General features: G+C 47.5%; 4 protein-coding genes and 1 pseudogene across 5 annotated transcripts in view; 4 read left to right on the top strand and 1 right to left on the bottom strand.

The window, feature by feature from the left end:
* The window catches only part of LOC143695311 (uncharacterized), a 33,463-nt pseudogene extending 26,126 nt beyond the window's left edge, over positions 1 to 7,337 (top strand).
* Positions 1 to 19,741, top strand: part of LOC129126570 (uncharacterized) — a 246,689-nt gene that overhangs the window by 127,012 nt on the left and 99,936 nt on the right. The window lies entirely within an intron of this gene.
* Positions 1 to 19,741, top strand: part of LOC143695253 (uncharacterized) — a 101,926-nt gene that overhangs the window by 4,522 nt on the left and 77,663 nt on the right. The window lies entirely within an intron of this gene.
* Positions 1 to 19,741, bottom strand: part of LOC129126568 (uncharacterized) — a 250,177-nt gene that overhangs the window by 163,095 nt on the left and 67,341 nt on the right. The gene's annotated exons all lie outside the window — the stretch shown is intronic.
* LOC143695314 (uncharacterized) overlaps positions 1 to 19,741 on the top strand; it is a 193,055-nt gene that overhangs the window by 127,177 nt on the left and 46,137 nt on the right. The gene's annotated exons all lie outside the window — the stretch shown is intronic.

Genomic DNA, 19,741 nt, shown 5'->3' with positions numbered 1-19,741 from the left:
AAAAGGCGAAGCGTCCATCTTGAGGACGAGCCAGGCACGTGGTAGGCGGCCACGAGGGGAGCTCCCAGGCCTCTTGTTCCTTATTTAGTCCTTTGCTTGTCATTTTTGTTAAGGTTGAATAAACCTTTTAAAATTTTGAAAGTCAGCAGTCGTTTCTCACAGTAACCAAGGGTTCCTTTCCTGGAGTTTGGTGCACAGGAGTAACACCAACCATATATTCTCAAGAGGACAAAATGGCACAAAATTTTCCTGGCAAAGATCAGAAAATCAAGAAACTTTGGAAAAAGATTTACTAAAACATCCAATTCAACATAAAACACCATAGCAGTAACTTCATTAACTCAGCCCGGTGTACCTGGAAACGTTTAATCACTTCAGTTGTTGAGGTATCAAAAAATGTTCCACATCAAGAGCATTAGAAGGAGAAGACAGAGAGACAGGAAGACAGAAGCTCTATAGAAAGAAACGCACATGGCTACCAACTGCTGGGGTTCCAGCGTGGGTGAGACACAAACCCCAGCCACGGAGCCCTTGTGACACATCAAGGCCCCTCTGGAGCAAAGAAACCATTGCTGACAGTCCAGAAACTCATGGAACCAAGGGGCCCTTGTGACAACGCAGATCCAAGGACACCACGGTGGCACTATGGAACCTCATGGGAGCAAAGAGACCATTGTGACACTCTGGTGCCTCACGGAATCAGGGGGACCATTGTGAAACTCAGGCCCCCTCTGGAACCAAGGGCCAAGGATGAAGCTGTGGGGCCCGTGGAACCAAGGAGCCATTGTGACACAGCGGGGCCACGGGGAGCCGAGGGGCCATGGGGACATTGCAAGGGCTCAGGGAAGCCAAGGGGCCGTTGTGACACTGCAGAAGAAAGGAGAACATTGTGACACTGCAGGGACTCCTGGAATCAAGGAGACCATGGGGACACTGTGGGTCCTCATGGAACCAAGGGCACAGGGAGCAGGTGTGGCTGGTTTGGCCTCCCGGGGGCTGCTGGACAGGTCTGGCTGACCTTGGCATGTGGAGGGCTGCTCCTCATCTGCCCCTGAAGCACTGGGGCTCTGGGCTCTCCTTCCTATGGGACAGAACTGTCCTGATCCTCCTCCAGGGCCCTATGGCCAAAACTGAGATTCCTTCTCCAAATTCCCTTACATGCAAAGATTGTTCCCAGATGAAATCTGCCAGGAGGGACAGATCTGGCTCCCTTGCCTACCTGGGGGCACCTCTCATCTGCCTTTGAAACCCTGGGACCATGTGCTTTTATTTCTTGTGGGAAAAAACCCTCCATCTCAACCAGGCACTCATGGCCAAAACTGGGCAACTGCCTCTGGAATTCCTTATATCCAAGGATAGCTCCCAGACAAAAGCTGCCAGGACTGACAGGCCTGGCTGGCCTTGGCTTCCTGAGGGCTGGCTCTCATCTGCCTCTGAAACACTGGGGCTGGGTGCTTTCCTTCCTTATGAAAAGAACTCTTCTTCCTGTCCAGGCACCCACAGCCAAAACTGAGATTGCACCTCCAAAATGCCCAATGTCCAAGGAAAGCCCCTAGACAAAAGGTGCCAGGAGAGACAGGGCTGGCTGGCTTGGCCTGAGGGTGGCCACCTCTCATCTTCTTCCTAAACACTTGGACTTTGTGCTTTAATTTCCTATGGGCAAAAATACCCATCTTGACCATGGCCAAAACTGGGATTCCACCTCCAAAACTCCGTACATCCAAGGATTGCTCCCAGGTGAAAGCTGCCAGGACAGACAGGTCTGGCTGCCCTTGGCCTCCTGGGGGTGCCTCTCCCCTGCTGTCCAAACACTGGGGCTGGGTGCTTTCCTTCCTATGGAAAAGAACCGTCCTTCTTATCCATGCAGAAACGGCCAAAATTGGGGTTCCACCTCCCAAATTCCTGATATCCAAGGGTTGCTTTCAGACAAAAGCTGCCAGGACAGAGAGGTCTGGCTGGCCTTGGCCTCTGATGGCCGCCTTTCATCTGCCCCTGAGACACCACCGGTGTTCTGTGCTTTCCTTCCTATGGAAAAGAACCATCCTTCTCCTCCAGTGTCCATGTCTGAAATTGGGATTCCACCTCTGAAATTCTCAATATCCAAGGGTTGCTCCCAGGCAAAATCTGCCAGTACTGTCAAGGCTGGCTGGCCTTGGCCTCTGGTGGCTGTGCCTGCAACAGTGGGGCTGGGTTCTTTCCTTCCCATGGAGATCCCTGGGACACTGGGGGGACCTCATGGAACCAAGGGGATCATTGTGGCCCCACTGGAGCCCATGGAACCAAGGGGATCATTGTGGCCCCACTGGAGCCCAGGGAACCAAGGGGATCATTGTGGCCCCACTGGAGCCCATGGAACCAAGGGGATCATTGTGGCACCACTGGAGCCCAGGGAACCAAGGGGATCATTGTGGCACCCCTGGAGCCCAGGGAACCAAGGGGATCATTGTGGCACCACTGGAGCCCATGGAACCAAGGGGATCATTGTGGCACCACTGGAGCCCAGGGAACCAAGGGGATCATTGTGGCCCCACTGGAGCCCATGGAACCAAGGGGATCATTGTGGCACCACTGGAGCCCAGGGAACCAAGGGGATCATTGTGGCACCCCTGGAGCCCAGGGAACCAAGGGGATCATTGTGGCACCACTGGAGCCCATGGAACCAAGGGGATCATTGTGGCACCACTGGAGCCCAGGGAACCAAGGGGATCATTGTGGCACCACTGGAGCCCAGGGAACCAAAGGGGCCATGGTGACACAGAGGGGCTCCATGGACCCAGAGACCATTGTGGCTCTGTGGGGCCTGATGGAACCATGGAGACCATTCCAACCTTCAGGGCCTGGTGTCACCAAGGGGGCATTATGACACCTCAGGGCCCCATGGAAGCAAGGGACCATTGGGACACTGTGGGACCCCATGGAACCCTGGGAACATGGAACAGCTCTGGCTGGCTTGGCCTCCCAAGGGCCACCTGACAGCTCTGGCTGATCTTGGGATGTCAAGGGCTGCCTCTCATCAGTTCCTAAAGCACTGGGGCTCTGTGCTTTCCTTGCTATGGAAAAGAGCTGTCTGACTTTTCAGATGGTCATTGCCAAAACGGGTACTCTGCCCAAAATAATTCCCTCTATACAGGGGTATCTCACAAAACAAAACCTGCCAGGTCTGGCTGGCCTTGGCCTCTGGTGGTCACCTCTCATCTGTCCCTGAAACACTGGGGCTCTGTTCCTTCATTCCTGTGGAAAAGAACCAGCCTTCTTGTCCAGGGACCATGGCCAAAATTAGAATTTGGCCTCCCAAATTCTGTATATCCAAGGATTGCTCCCAGACAAAAGTAGCCAGGACAGACAGGTCAGGCTGGCCCTGTCCTCTGGTGATTTCTTTAGCCTCTGAGGTGAATGTTTTCATTTGGAAACACCTTGGAGAGGGCCCAGAGATGTCCCAAGGAGGGGTTTGGAGGCCTTGGGAACATGAGCACTGTATAGGGACAAAGGAGCTCTGTGCTCAGTGGGGTGGAGCCTGAGGACAGTGGAGCAGAGCCATGAGAGTGTTTAAAGAGCGATTTCAGGGATGGTGGATCCTTTTGACATAGTGGAAGACAGCCAGAGAGAGAAAGAATCAACGCCAAGGGCAGCTGGGGAGGCCCAGAGTGGCATGAGGAGAAAGGAATTTCCCTGTCAGGGCAGGGCTGTGGTGCAGCACGTCCCCAGCAGGAGCCTGGAGCAGCCCCAGGCTTTGTGTGGGCAGGCAGGGGCAGGCAGGAGGCAGAGCTGTCAGCAAAGGAAGGGCCCAGCCAGGTGGGGCAGCCGGGGGATGCCCAGAGCCTGCAGGGACAGAGGCCAGGGCAGGGACACCGTGGGACAGCCTGGGCTGCACAGGGCACAGGGATGGGCAGCAGCTGCAAGACAGCCCTGACAGAGCCAACCTGGGCAGCACTTTGGCCATGGCTGCTGGGCCTGGGCCTGAGCCAGGAGGGGACAAGTGACCCTTGCAGGCCTGGGGCCTCATTGCCTCCTTGTCCCTGCTCAGCAGCCTGGCAGGGGCCGCCCCACGCTCCTGCCCTTGGCATTGCCCATCCCCACATGCCAGGGCCCATCCCGGAAAGAGCCCTGAGCAAGGAGGGAGGGACAGGATCTGCCTGGCCAGGCCCTGGGGCTCAGGCCTTGGCCCTTTGCATTCCTGAAACAAATCCAGGTTTGCTCAGCACCAGAGACACCTTTGCCTTGTTTGTCCCCAGCTGCCATCAGTGCCTCCAGTGTTCTGCTCTCCCTGGAACCCAGGGACACTTTCTCAGTCCTGTCCTCACAGGGATCTCTTTAAAGTACAAGAAACTTCAGTATTTCAATCTCACTCTGAGCTCTTGAGAAGTCTTTGAGCCCACTCTGAGGGACTGGGTGTGATGCAAAGAGCAGCAGAGGCCCAGAGGGTGATTAAAGTCCTTGTGCTGTGTCTGTGCTGCTGAGCTGGGCCGGGCTCCTGGCCCAGAGGCAGCTCCTGGCAAGGGCAGCAGAGCTGCAGAGAGACAGCTCTGGCCAGGAGCAGCTCCTGTGCACAGCCCAGCAGGGCTGGGGCACTGCCAGGGCCCCTCAGGGACACGAGCAGGGCACAGACAGAGCTCACAGGGGCTCAGCACTGGCCGGGGCTGTGGGATGTCCCCGCGGGGGCTGTGTCACAGCAGCACCTCTGGGGCTGTGTCCCAGAGCCACAGAGCAGCTGGGATGGCAGCAAGGGGCTGTGTGACAGCACAGAGTGGGCTGTGTGACAGCACTGAGGGGGTTGTGACAGCACAGAGCTAGCTGTGACATCACAGAAGGCGGCTCTGTGACATCACAATGTGGGTTGTGACACAGAGTCACAGAGCAGCTGTGTGATGCCACAGAGAAGGCTGTCACATCACAGGGTGACTGTGACACCACAAATGTGCTGTGTGACATCACATAGCAGCTGAATGACATCATATGGAGGTTGTGTGACCTAACAGAGTGATTGTGTGACATCACAGGGACAGTGTGACATCACAGGGGCAGTGTGACATCACAGGGACAGTGTGACATCACGGGGGCTGTGTGACATCACAGAGGCTGTGTGACATCACGGGGGCTGTGTGACATCACAGAGATTGTGTGACATCACAGAGGCTGTGTGACATCACGGGGGCTGTGTGACATCACAGAGATTGTGTGACATCACATGGGGCTGTGTGACATCACAGGGGCTATGTGACATCCCGGGGGCTGTGTGAGGTCCCTAGGGAGGTCACTCTGCCCTGGCCCCCTCACAGCTCCCCCCAGAGCAGTCCAACCCTGCTCGTGCACAGCGGGGTCCCCTGTCCCCCCGGGTCTCCCCGGCCCCGGCCCCGCAGCCTCCCCCAGAGGATGTTCCATGAGATCGACCCCAGAGCCTGACACGGGGACGGGGGGCCGGGGCCCTGGGGGTGGCACAGGGGGACAGGGACCCCCCAGCAGCGTCCCCGTGTGCCCCAGGGCCAGAGCCTGGGCCAGGGCTCCTTCACCCTGTTATAGATAAATATCATAATATTGGCTTTTTGCAAATATTAAAATGGATTTTATATGTGTGGTGTTAAAATAACCTTGTTCTAAAGATATAGTTTTTATTTCTGTTGTTAATTGAGCTTAGACATTGTAGTGAAATAACTGATAGAAGTGTGCTTGTGTTAAACTGCCTGCTTGGATGGGATAACATCCAATGCACACGGGATGAGGACACCTGTACAGATCTGCCAACTATCAGCACTCCCCGTCTGAAGGCAGAGTGCACCAAGGCCCAAAACCTGGAGGTGATAAAGAGAAGGAGCCAAAACCACAGCCAAGAAACACACATGCTCTGAAAAGGCAGACCCAAGGAGGGGCCATGTAAAATCATTCCTGGAATATGTAAAGTAGTTTATGGATATGCATGAGGCTCTATGAATATGCACCAGGCTGATGTAAGGGGAAAGGTATTTCAGGGGATCCCCGAAGGTAACAGGGTGCCCACGTTTTCCAGTGGCCCCAGTGAGCTGTCAGTTACCCCGGTATGATCCCCCAGTCATGCCCAGTATATCCCAGTTGCCCCCAGCATGCATCCAGTCCTTCCCAGTTGCTCCAGTTTGCTTGCAGCATCATCCCAGTTTCCCTCAGCTGCTCCCAGTAGCCCAAAGTGTGATCCCGGTCGCTCCCTTTCAACCCCAATATGATCCCAGTAAGCTCCAGTTTGATCCCAGTCACATGCCAGCCCTCACAGTGGGGTCCCAGTATAATCCCAGTTGCTTCCAATCTCTCCCAGTATGGTCCCAGCTGCCTCCAGCGTGGTTCCAGTTTCTCCCTAGATCAGCCCAGTCAGTCCCAGTATGATGCCATTTGCTGCCAGCGTGCTCCCAGTTGCTCCCAGTCAGGCCCAGTCTGGGGGATGATGTGCAGGGTGTGCTCCCAGTCCCTCTCAGATCCTCCCAGTATTAGTCCAGTCCCTCCCAGTATGATCCAGAGATGAGCCCAGTGTGCTCCCAGTCCCTGCCAGTATGAACCAGTTGTGCTCCACATGGTTCCAGTTGCTCTCTTTCACCCACACTGGAGAGAGGCCCTATGAGTGTTGGGAGTGCGGACAGAGCTTCAGGCAGAGCTCCAGCCTGATCAGCCACCAGAGAACCCACACTGGAGAACGGCCCTACAATTGTGGGGAGTGTGGGAAGAGCTTTAGGCACCATGACACCCTGATCAGGCACCAAAAGATCCACACTACGGAGAGGCCTTACGAGTGTTCCAAGTGTGGGAATAGATTTTGGTTCAACTCCCATCTCCTCCTGCACAATCTCAGTCACACAGAGGAGAGGCCCTTCTTCTGCCCTGACTGCAGGAAGGGATTCAAGCACAACTCCACCCTCATCACCCACTGGTGCATCCACACTGGGGAGAGGCCCTACGAGTGTCCCCAGTGTGGGAAGAGCTTCTCCTGCAGCTCTAACTTGACCCGACACCAACGGAGGCACCGGTAAGGGAAGCCCTGCGAGTGCCCCGAGTGCAGGAAGAGCTTCATGCGCTGCTGCAGCTCCATCCCCCACTGAAGGAGGCACTTTGGGCACAGCCCTGGTCACTCACATTCCCTGTGATCCATGTTGGGAACACACCTGGCTTCTTATTCTTTTGGTTTGGCCTTAATTTTCTTGTCTTTTCCATCTCTTTGCAGTCCAAAAGTGAAGAGGGATTGATCTTTCACCTCAAAACCACTCAAATCACACTGAAAACAGCTCAATCTTAACACAAAAGGGCTCAATCCTACCTCAAACTTCTTGTTCCCACCTCAAAATCTCAATCCTATGCCAAACTCACTCCATTCCACAGGAACCAGGGTGAGATGGGGTTGGAAGGAGATATGGAGAAATGGGATCCCAATTTGGGAGCGATAGGATGGGATGGGAGTGTGGGAGCGGTGGGATGGGGATTGTGTGCGGCTGGGTGTGTGGGATGTATTTGATAGCAAATAAAACTCTCAGACTTACTGCTTTCTCTCCCGTTCATGTTCAGTCCGTTGCAGTTCTGTTTGCAGGGTGCCGCCTCCCAGAGTGTCCCCTCACAGTTGCCGCCCTTGGCCTGAGCCCGCCCCCCTTTCCCCTCACAGTTCCCGCCCTTTCCCCGCCCCCCTTTCCCCTCACAGTTCCCGCCCTTTCCCTGCCCCCTTTCCCCTCACGGTTCCCGCCCTTTCCCCGCCCCCTTTCCCCTCACGGTTCCCGCCCTTTCCCCGCCCCTTTCCCCTCACGGTTCCCGCCCTTTCCCCGCCCCCTTTCCCCTCACGGTTCAGTCTTTGGGAGTGGGGGAGGAGGAGGAGGGAGGGAGGAAGAGGCCGAGCAACTGCAGGAAGCAGCTGGAGAAGGGGAGAGGGAACCCTGCAGTCGCCGCAGCCCCGGGGAGCATCGCCCCCCATTTTGCAGGTGCCCGGGCAGGGGGAGCGCAGCCCAAATATCCCGGGGGGTGCCTGGGTTTGGGGTTTTTTGGGGGGGGGGGATCTTTGCAGCTGGCAGGGCTCCAAAGCTGAGCCGCAGATGGCCCTCGGGGGGATCCTGGGAGGTGTTTTTGGGGGGTGCCAGGGCTGGCAGTGGCTGCTCCCAGTATGAGCCCAGTTGGTCCCCCCGTGTGCTTCCAGTTTCCTCAGCACTCCCAGTATGATCCTGGTCACTTCCCCTCACTCACTGCAGAATCCCAGTTGCTTCATATATGAGCCAAGTCATTTCCAGTATGATCCAAATATGAGCCCAGTGTGCTCCCAGTCCCTGCCAGTATGAACCAGTTGTGCTCCACATGGTTCCAATTGTTTTCTTTCATCCTCACTTTTGTTCCAGTCACTCCCAGTATTTCCCAGTGTAGCCCAGTTCCCTCCAGCATCTTTCCAGTTCCTTCCAGTATGATCCCATTTGCTCCCAAGCACTCCCAGTCAGCCTCAGTGTAGTGGCACTCACTGCCAGAATGATCCCAGTCAGCTCCAGCATGATCCCAGTTCATCCCAGTATAAGTCCAGTTGTTTCCAATCACCCCCAGCATGTACCCAGTCACTCCCAGTTCCTCCCAGTTGCTCCTACCATGATCCCAGTTACTCACAGCTGCTCCCAGTCACCCTCAGCATAATCCCAGTCACTCCCAGTATATCCCATTTGCCCATAATATGGTCGCAATTGCCCCCCCCGCAGGCTCCTGTTCACTCCCAGTATGATCCCAGTCTCCATCAGTGTGATCACCATCTGCCATGGCATGGCAGTATGAGCCCAGTATGATGATCACTACAAATTCAGTACAATCCCCGTCACTCCCAGTATAATCCCAGATTTGGGGTTTTTTTCCCAGAATTTCAGGATTTTTCCCAAAATTCCAGGATTTCTCCCCAGATTTCTCTCTGACCATGTGTGGGCAATGGATTTGTAGAGAGTTCTCAAGGCCTGACAGAAGGCCCACACTGTATGCATCCATGTGCAAACTTTGAGACAAGAAATGCTGACTTAGAATTGCCATGGAATAGGACAGATATTGATGAGAGAGAAATGGATAAAAGTTTTAAAAGATGGCCTTGCAAGTAAGACTAGATACTTTGGAGAAATAGAACTATGAAAGATGCAGTGTAGTGGGACCCACGAGGGTAGTTTCAGATGATTGGCTGTAAGGCATCTACAGCATGGCGTGGCAAAAAGCTGATGGGCCAAGAGACGCCTAAAGTGTATTGTAATTAGGAAACAGTTGGCTTCTGATTGTGATGGCGTGAATTATAACATCTGTATTGTCTCAGCCTTCTTATGAGACTGAAAATGGAATAAAAGTTTTTAAAATGCCTCTCAGTTGCCCTATCTCTGGTCAGGAAAAGAGCATTGTCCAGCACAAGAGATCCAGAGATCCATGATTGCCTGGAAACTATTGAGGCCACCTACTGCAGCCGTTGGATTTGAAGGACACCCCCTCAATAATGCCGAGACGTGGCTCACCGATGGGAGCAGTTAATGTCATCAGTGGAAAAAGACATGCTTGGCATGCTGTCACCACTTGCAGAGAGGTAATAGAGTCTAGGACCACTATCAACACACACCTCTGCACAAAAGGCTGAAATAAGTGCTTTAGAACGGGCAAAAGGAAGAGAAATCAACATTTATACAGACTTAAGGTATGCATTTGGGGTTGTGCATGCCCACTGAGTGACTTGGAAAGAAAGAGGACTGTTGAATTCACAAGGGAAAAATATTAAACATGCAAAGAGACAATAAGACTGTTGGAAGCAGTTCAGCTGCCTGAGAAGGCAGCCATCATGCATATCAAGGCCCACTAGAAATGAGCTCTGAATTGGAAGAAGGGAATGAGCTGGTGGAAAGAGAGTTGAAAGAAGCAGCTAAAGGTGAGATACTGTCACGATCCACTCATACAGATGGAGGTTGTGATGGTTCTTTAGCTGATCTCAGAGGGCAAAAGCAACACAGAAGGGGATTGCAGTATCAATCAAACAAATGCACCTATTTTTGAATGACCACAGCAAATGCATTAAAGGAATCAGGAAAAAGGAAAAGAATAGAGAAAGAGAGAGGGGGAGACAGAGTGGGTGTAGCTACCAAACGTAGAGATGAAGGCCTCGTGGTCCAGTCGCTGGAGTTCGCCCAGTCATATTGGGAAGATCTGAAAAGCCCTGGTTAACTCAGAGGCCTATCATAGCCCTTTGCATGAGAGGGGAGCAGGTAGCAAAGAATAAGTCTGTTGAAATTGCTGAGGGGGAACAGATGCAATGAAGAATAAGGGTATTGAAGCCATCAAGGGGGGAACAGGTGCAGATAGTCCATGTTCTCAGCAGTGAGCGGGACCCATTGCTTTTCTTGGTCCAGCGAACACACCTGAGGCAATACTTGGCTCACTCCAGTCAGGCCAGCACCCCCTGTATCAGAATTACGGGGTCTCAGTCTCAGTCCTTGGGAGGGGGCTTCAGTCTCTGTTTGTCATAGTGGTAGTGAAGCAGATGAAGGACTTTCCATGGCGGGGGGGACCACCAAAGTCACCCCAGCAAGTTCATCTGGCCAAGAGGTGGGAAGATTCCTGGGCTATTGTCACGAAGCAGGTGCAAGCATATGGAGCACGTGGCCCCTTGGCAGGCCCTGCCAGAAGCAAGGTACCATAGCAGCAAATACATCTGCAAACAATCACTTGGCAGGCCAGAACTCTGCTCAGGGGCCTCAGGATTTTGGTGTGCATCCACCTCAGGCAGGCCAGAATTCCAATCAGGGTCCTCAGGGTCCTGATATCTGTCCTTGGGATGGTCATGAGGCAAATGAGGGGAACTCCAGACCATCTCTCACACCAGTCCATAAGATCCCAGTCCATATTTGATCCCAGTCTCTGTGGTCCCAAAAAAACTAACATACAATCTAACACACCTTAGTAAAACAATTAATATTACAAATATACTAAACACAAAACCAAAGACCACTATAATTTCTCATACATTTTAACCAAACAATTAAACTTTAATAACATCCTTAACTCTAAACTCTAAACCAATTAAAATTATTTTAAAAAATTTAATTGCGGGTAGGTGGTTTTATTTGGATTTTAGTTTTTGGGTTGTTTGGATTAGATGATTTAAAAAATGGGATTTTTATAGGAATTGAATCAGCTGAGAAGGTGGCACTCTGCAAACAGAACAGACAGAAAATAAACAGGACAGAAATCAGTAACTCTGAAAGTTTTATTTGCTATCAAATACATCCCATCCCGCCAGCCCCACACAATCCCCATCCCACCGCTCCAAATTGGGATCCCATTTCTACCAATCTCCTTCCAACCCCACCCCACCCTGGCAGCTGTGGAATCCATAAGCACACATACTTTTGCTTAAAGCAATGCTTGCTTATTTCAAGTCCAATCCCTGATTGTAAGCCTTAAAACACAAAGCACAGAGCTTCATTATTAAGCTTAGAACTTTCCTAATGTCTCGCTAGATATACTTTTCTGCAGGTTAGGGAGTTATTCTAGACAAGTGTTAATACACAGACCATTGTTCTATTTGTCCTTACTTTTCTACTTCTTACATAATTTTTCTGCTGACCAATCTCATGGCTACTGCTTAGCTCTTATCACAGTTCTGCAGTCCCTGAGGCCTGCCTTTTGCAGCTTTCCCAAAATCCTCTGATTTTATGGATTCCCACAATACCCCCTCTCAATTTACTTAAAAAGAAACTTTTGTAATTGGGTTGTTTATTAACTACTTTGTGTTTTGTAGTTTTACTCTACTATATTTGCTTATTTCTTATTTAAAGTGGTTTTTTGCTTGCATTAAGCATTGCTGTATTACAACACAGCAATTTTAATGCTGTGGAAGTTTAGTTAGTTTAAAGGGCATAAGTTATGTTTGATAACAATTTAAGGTTATTTTTTTTTAAATTTTGTCGATTTTAAGGCTTTAATTTAAAACTTTCTTCTATGTTTATACTTTCGTCTACTATTTTTGTGGTATTTTGAGAATTTTTTGTGAATTTATTTTTTACTTCTCTTTTTTGTATGATAAAAACTTTTTTGATTGTTTTGTTTATTATTTGTTGTACACACTGAAGTATGTAAGGTATTACTACTAATACACAACATATATACACTTATCTTACAAAGTTTCTTTAGTTAAGGTGTAAAGCTCTGTTTTTGGAACAAATTATTTAATTAGGATTCACTATTTTTTTAAATTTGAGTTGTCAAAATTTTCAGCTTTTGTAAGCTTTTGCAGATGGATTCAGAATGATCAGATAGGTTTATACAACAATCTTTCAAAATTTTCACAATTATGTTTATGTGCTAGTAAAAGAAAATCCATTGCTGTTCTATTCTGAGGGGTAGCATGTTTAACACTATTAACATTTGTTAACATATCACTGATTGCTGGGGATGTGGCATTAGTTTGTTTACTTAGCTAACATCTAACTTGATTTAATTGTTTCAATGTCATTGCTGAAGCCACTTGGGGTAAAAACAAACTTGCTGAAATTTTTTTGGTAGCAATTTAAGGCATGAAATTACTCTTTCAGTTTTCATCATAATGATGAACAGATTTTGTTGTTTTATGTTTCTTTTTAATGACTGCTTTAGCAGTAGGTGTTATTACAGTGAGCATTCCAATGCTACATGCGTTACTTTGAAGGCGTGATGGAATGCTTTGCTAAGCTCTATCTTTACCAATGAACCAATATTCTTTTGGCAATTGTTGTGGATATTAGTTAGTTTTGGAAAGTACATTTCAACTGTTTGAATAATTACACCAAACACTTAAATTTCTGCATGCAAAATGATGGGGAATAACATTGTACTTCAGAGGATTACTTTTTTGCTAATCATTAGCTGTAAACATAAGGCAAAAATCTATTGTTAAAGAATTAAGGATTTTTAATTTGGGGGGTTTAGATATTGCTTTGGGAAGTTTTTTGGCTTAAATGTTTTAATTTAATACGGGATTGCTCTCATTGTTAATTTTACTAGGCTTGCTATTAGATTGCTTTTTGATCAAAGGCAAATTTTCTACTGGCACGCTGATTAGACAGGTTGAGAAGGCGTTTTTTGGTTTTGAATTAGACAAACATTTGGTATTTGAGTCAGCTGCCTTGGCTAAGGTCACATAAACATTTGGTTTTGGTTGTTTCACAGGCAAATTTGCACTATAAGAAGCAATTAAAACTAATTAACACCAGCATATCATTTGATTTTGCCTTATCTTTTTCATGAGCTTATTTTTGGCAAAAAATCTTCTCATATATATTAATTTAGAAACTTTGCTTTTGAATTTAAAATAAAATTTTATCTTTGAAAGTCTAATAGAGGGGATTTATAACTTAACAAAACAAAAACTAGGCTTTTGCCAAAAATCAGTTCTATGAAACTAACAATTGACACACTTATAAATAACATAAAATTAGAGTTTGTAGGTTTTACTGATGAATAAGGAATGTCAGGTGTGACTCGTGATTTTTTTGTTTAGCTTATGTCTGTGTATTTGCTTTTATGGTTTTGGACTCGTTGACACATTCTGGGGTGCGGTACAGTTTGACGTTTTTGGCTGGGATTCACTTAATTTTTGCACTTGCAGAGACAGAAGCATACTTTTTAAGTGATTAATTGGAAAGGACTTTCAATTTGTCCAGTCTCAGGGTTTCTAATTAAAACAGGGGGATTTTCTTTCAGTTTTGCTTGTGTGTTATTTGAAAAATGCTTAAAAATTGGTGGATTGGGTTTTGCAACAGAGTTGTTTAAAAAATTAAAAACATACAAAGCTTTGTTCAACCTTATTTGTGGTGTGACTTCTACTTCTCTCTTCTGTTGATCAAGAATGTGTTTTAATATTTGATGTGTCTTTTTAATAATTTTTTGACTTGTGGGAGAGTGAGGAATACTAAGGATGCGACGGACACTTCATGTTTTTAAAAATTTGGTTAATTTTTGAGCTATATATGCAGGACTATTATCGCTTTTACTTCTTGGGGCACACCCAATGAAGCAAAAGCTTGTAAAAAATGGTGACAGGCATGATTGTTTGTTTCATCTGTGTGAAGAGAAGCAAAAACTGCACCAGAGAACGCGTCCACTGAAACATGAATATTTTTAAATTTACCAAAGGAAGGGTATTTAATGATATCCGTTTGCCATAACTGCAGGCTTTGCAAACCTCGGGGGTTGACTGCTCCTGTAGAAACAGCAGGCTGCACAAGCTGACAGTCAGGGCAAGTACTCATGACAGCCTTAGCTTGACTTTTGGAAATTTGAAACATTTGCAGAGGTGCTTGCGGGTTTTGGTGAAAAAAGGCATGGGTCAGTTTTGCTCGTTCAAAAACGTTTGGCAAAGTGTTTGAAATAACCATTGTCAGTTTGTCCGCTCTCGCGTTTCCTCCCACTAAAAATCCAGGAAGCGAAGAATGAGCCCTGATGTGAGAAACAAAATGTGGATTAGTTCTATATTGCAAAGTTGTATAAAGGCATGAGAGCCAACGGTATAAAGTGTCATGACTAACATCCTTTAAAATTGACCCTTCTAATCTTTTAACTACAATAGCAACATAAGGAGAATCTGTGATTAAATTAAGAGGCTGTGGAAAGAGCTGAAAAGCCCGAACCACAGCAGCAAGCTCAACAACCTGAGCAGACCATTCTACTATTTGAATGTCTGACTCCCAAGCATTAGTTTTTTGGTTCAACCAAGTTATGACTGATTTGTGACTTTTGCCAGAGCCATCAGTGAAGAGAATTATTGCATTTAAGGGTTCTTCACTTAACTTAGGTTTCTCCCTAAAACTCAATTTGGCTTGCAATAATTTGTGAGCTGGGTAATGAACAGAACAAACACCTGGGAAGTCCAACAATGCGTACTGCAAATCATCAGAATTTTGCATTGGCCAATTAAGATAATCTTTTTTCAATGGTAAATAGATAACTGCATATTCTTGACCTGCTAAAGTTAGCAATCTGGTGCTGGCCTTAATGACAATTTGGGCTGTCATCTCTAAAACTGTGAAAATAGTCTTTGGAAACGTGTAGGGAAGAAAAATCCATTCTATTATCAACAAAGGATCTGTCTCAGAAGGGTCCCACTGGAAAATGAGACCACAAAGTTGCATTTTTTCTCCTAAAATTGCAAAAAAGAAAGGCTTTTCCGGAATACAGCAATGAGCTTGTCGTCTTTGGAGAGCTTCCATGACCTTGTCAAGGGCTGCACAAGCTTCAGGTGTTAAGGTTCTTGGAGAAGTGATGTCGCAGCTTCCTCTCAGTAAATTGAAAAGTTCATTGGACCCAGTTCATCGTTGGTGATTCCCAAAACAGGTCTGACCCAATTGATTTCTCCCAAAAGTTGTTGTAAGTCTTGCAGATTGTTGACACTGGTCCGGAGCTGTATCTTCTGCGGCGTTATTGTTTTCTCAGTCATCTTCCATCCCAGATACTTCCAGGGTGGAACTTCTTGGATTTTTGTTGCAGAAATTTCAAGCCCAGCATTTTGGATTTCAGCGACAACACCGGCACAGGTTTGCTCCATCTCTGCCTGCGCTGGAGCTGCGATGAGCAAATCATCCATATAGTTCAGAATCATGGATCTTGGAAACTTCCGTCAAACTGGAGACAAAGCTTGGGCAACAAAATGCTGACAAATTACAGGCGAATTCTTCATTCCTTGGGGCAGTGATTTCCAGTGATATCTCTGCACGGGTTCTCTTCGATTGATGACAGGAACGGAAAAGGCAAATCTTGGAGCATCATCAGGATGAAGTGGAATGTGGGAAAAACAGTCCTTTAAATCAGTGACAACGAGAGGCCAGTGTTTTGGGATCATTGATAAAGAAGGGAGTCCAGGTTGAAGAGGTGCCATGTCTTCAATCACTTCATTGATCTTCCTCAGGTCATGAAGCAACCTCCAGGAGTCCGATGTCTTCTTGTGGATGACGAATACTGGTGAATTCCAAGGACTATTTGTGGGGGTGATGTGACCTTGCTGTAATTGTTCCTTTACCAATTTTTTAAGGATATTTAGTTTTTTCTCTGTTAAAGGCCATTGATCAATCCATACAGGATGATCAGTTTTCCAGGTCAGCTTTAAAGTGGCCGGTTTTGACGTGGTTTCCGTCACAGTCCCACCTCCAGTTTTGCTCCCCATTGGGACAGGACGTCTCTCCCCCAGCCGGTGAGAGGCTCCTGAACAACAAAAGGATGCACTGTTGCTGTCTTTCCTTCAGGACCTGTAATGTTAATCATGGATGCACTTTGCAAACACACAGTAGCACCTCCAATCCCTGTGAGGGAACCTGAAGGAGCCACCAAATCCCAGTCATTGGGCCAGAACATATGGGAAATTCCAGTGACATCTGCACCAGGATCCGGCATGCCTGTAACATAAATTGTTTTACCATAGTGAGTCAGGCTACAAGTCAGTTGTGGTCGGTCACAGTCCAAACATTGCACCCAAAAGACCTCTGGACCTGAGGTACCAGATGACACAGACACAATTGAATTCTTTGGAAAGTTGTTTTGCTTGGGTGTACTCATGGGTAGCAGAAATGCAATAGCAATAGGTGTTTTTGGTGGAATTATCATAGGAACATCAAGTGCAAGAGCTAAAATCACTAGCTCTTCATTACAATTTACTGAAACAACAGAAGGAAGGATTGAGAGTCCAAGAATTTTGTTGTTGGCTTTGCCTAGAATCAAAAAATCTTGTCTTTGTTGAAAAAGATTGACAATTCCAGTAGGAATGTTCACACAACACAAATTATTTAATAGATGAATCAGTTTTGAGGAGGCCAGTTCGAACCTCTCCCTTGAGGGTATTGAGCTGGAACCATTTGAGGATTGGTTGACTGAGGGATAAATGACTGAGGTACCAACACCACCTGACTGGTACCTGGTTGCCAGGGGCTACCACTGCTTGTGTCTGAGCGCGGTGGTTCGCGCTGTGTTTTAAATTTAACGACAAGGGTCTGCCATCGATGTCAAACGAGAGGGACAGTACTTAGCAAGATGCTTCCCTTTTCGACGTCGAGGGCAAATAGAAAGTTGTTTTGGTTGGATTGTTTTCACACGACAATCCTTTTTAATGTGACCTGGTTTACCACAAGCAAAGCAACAAGTCTTTTCATCAGAGTCCAGCTGCACAGTGCTAACAGAGTTTTCCCAAATTTTTTCTTGTTTTTCTAGGAGCTTTTCAAATTTATCCATTCATTGTGTCAGATGGTCTTCCAATGTTTTTCCTAAAGCATTGACCTGTATATTAGCAAGATGTTGTGGAGCAGTGAGCCTACTGCAAGCTGTTAGCATCTGTGTAACAGTTGGAGGCTGATCAGGAAAAATTAAAATAATTTTTCTACATTCCTCATTAGCATTTACAAAAGCAAGGTTTTGAACAATATAGTAGCGAGCTTGTTCATCTGGACATTGTTTTTCGACTGCTTGGGTTAATCTATCTAAAAAAGAACCATAGGATTCTGTTTCACCTTGCCTAAAAGTAGTAAAAGCATTCACATGTGTACCAGCTGGCTCAACTGAAAACAAAGCTTTTCTAGCAGCATCTTTAATATCTGTTAATACAGGCCGAGGCAATTCTGCTGCTTGATTTTCCAGTCTATGGTAAGGTGGATCACCTGCTAACTGGGTAACATCTAGATCCTCATAAGCAGTATTTGCATATCTTTCAATCAATTTATTAAGGAGTTTTTTCCATTGTAATTCCCATAAAATATATTGTGAATTGGTTAAAATCAGGGAAGCCACATTTCGACAGTCAGCAGGGACTAAGTCATAACAATTAAAAATACTTTTCAACACATTATTAAAATAAGGAGAACCCACTTTCTTTCAAAGCCTGACGCAGTTCTTTTATATCATGGTGAGAAAGACTTTCATATCGTGGATTTGCATCATTACGACCATATCTTACAGATAATGCTAGGAGTTGCATCTTTGAATCCAAATCTTTTTCTAAATTTTGATTAATATTAGACCAATTAGGTAATCTCAAGGGAGGTTCAACCTCTGATTTAGATTGCTTTTTAATTTTTCCTCTCATCATTGTTGTCTTTGGTACAGAAAAGGTGAAATTGTCACTGCCAGCAGCTGTTCTGGGAGCTCTGCCAAGCTCCAAGTGTCGCAGACATCTTTCATGAAAAATCCTTTCTTGGGATTTTTCCTTGTGAGAAGCTGCAGTTTCAGCAACCAAAAGTAAACAATGGTTATCTGCTGCTGTGGAATGCAACAGGTGGACCCGTGATTGGTCTCCTGTGGGTGTTTGGATTTCCTGACCACTCATGGCAGAGCTGGCTCTTGCTCTGTCTGAGACACAGATCTTTGTTATTCTTTCTTGTCTATTCTTAGCTTAGCTAGCATCTGAAGAAACCTTTTCTTTTCTATTGCTTTTTAGTATAGTCCTAATGTAACATATAACATAAAATAATAAATCAAGCCTTCTGATCATGGAGTCAACATTCTCATCTCTTCATCCTGAAAACCCTTGTGACCACGGTCACACCAAATTCTCGGCAGGGATGTAGCCAAAGCAACAAACTTTCCCAGGAGCTCTGCCAGCATGGGCGGGGGAGAGAACTCTGAATTCTTGGCCGCAGCATCGCTTAAGGACCACGCCGCCTCCGGAGCCCTGCCAGGAAGGGCAGGGGAGGAGCCACGTACCCTGGACTGTGGAAAAAAGCCAGAGTTTGACTCCTGCTCTCGGAATGCGCGCGAATTTGTATCTGTGATAATTTCCATTGCACTGTTACGGGTTCTGCACTGCAGCTCTGCCTGCGGGGAACCAGCTGGAAAATTGCCAGCTCCAAGCCGCGACCTCGACATGCTGTTTTCCCCCCCAGCAGCAAATGAGACGGGCTTCAAGGCTTCTGTTTGTGTTTCCAGAAACTCCTCTGAGCCCTCCTGCCTCCATCCCAGGCATCTGTCTGGGCAGAGCCATCCTGGTTCCGCTCGGCTCCTGGCTGCTGCCCGCTGCCTCTGTCCTCCCCCTGCCCTGTCCTCTGCAGGCAGAGCCAAATCCACAGCTCCCCCACTGCCTCTATCTGAGGGCTGGCGTACCATAGAAAACCCTGGGAGAGCCTTGTTGGAGGAATTTACACGAAAAGAATTTTCAGAATTGCAAAGCAAACTGCCCGCCTGAACCAAATCCGAGGGGGTATTTTCCCGAGAAGGGGAAGCAGTGGCAGGAGTGACCCCCACAGCCCCCGGCCAGGCAGAGCAGACCCAAAGCTCCCCTCGGCCGTCCCTGCTTGCACAATTTCAGAACAAGTAGCTCTTGTATCACAAAGCCTCTTCAAATTCTCGTCTCTCGGCTCTGTGCGACCTCCACCCTGCCCTGAACATAACTCACAAACTCCCACATTCCTGGAATGCCATGAAAATCCTGAACACTTTTCTGGGCACTGCGGGGGTGGCTGCTTTCGTGGAGGAATGGGAGGACGGCTGTTCTCAGCAGCAGGGACGCAGAGAATCCCGGAAGAAACAGAGGGCACGACCGAAGCTGAAAGCTGATCTGACTTCCAGGAATCAGAGTGCTGTCTGCACTGCTTGGAGAAATCTCGGACATGCCAGAAGGGAAGGAACTTCGAACAGAACTCAAAATTTCTCCAAAAGAAGACGATGGCCCAGCATCACTTGGATTTAAAGTCTCAGAACAAGATGTTCTGTTTTGTTGTTCAAAAAGGTCTCTGTTACAATCATTTTGTTTAAAACTCTCCAATAAAGCTCAGGAGACGGGCATTAGTCTGCCTACAGTCTC

This window comes from Agelaius phoeniceus, chromosome 15 (assembly GCF_051311805.1).
Source record: "Agelaius phoeniceus isolate bAgePho1 chromosome 15, bAgePho1.hap1, whole genome shotgun sequence".
Lineage (NCBI taxonomy): Eukaryota > Metazoa > Chordata > Aves > Passeriformes > Icteridae > Agelaius > Agelaius phoeniceus.
This window is presented reverse-complemented; position numbering and strand designations above follow the sequence as displayed.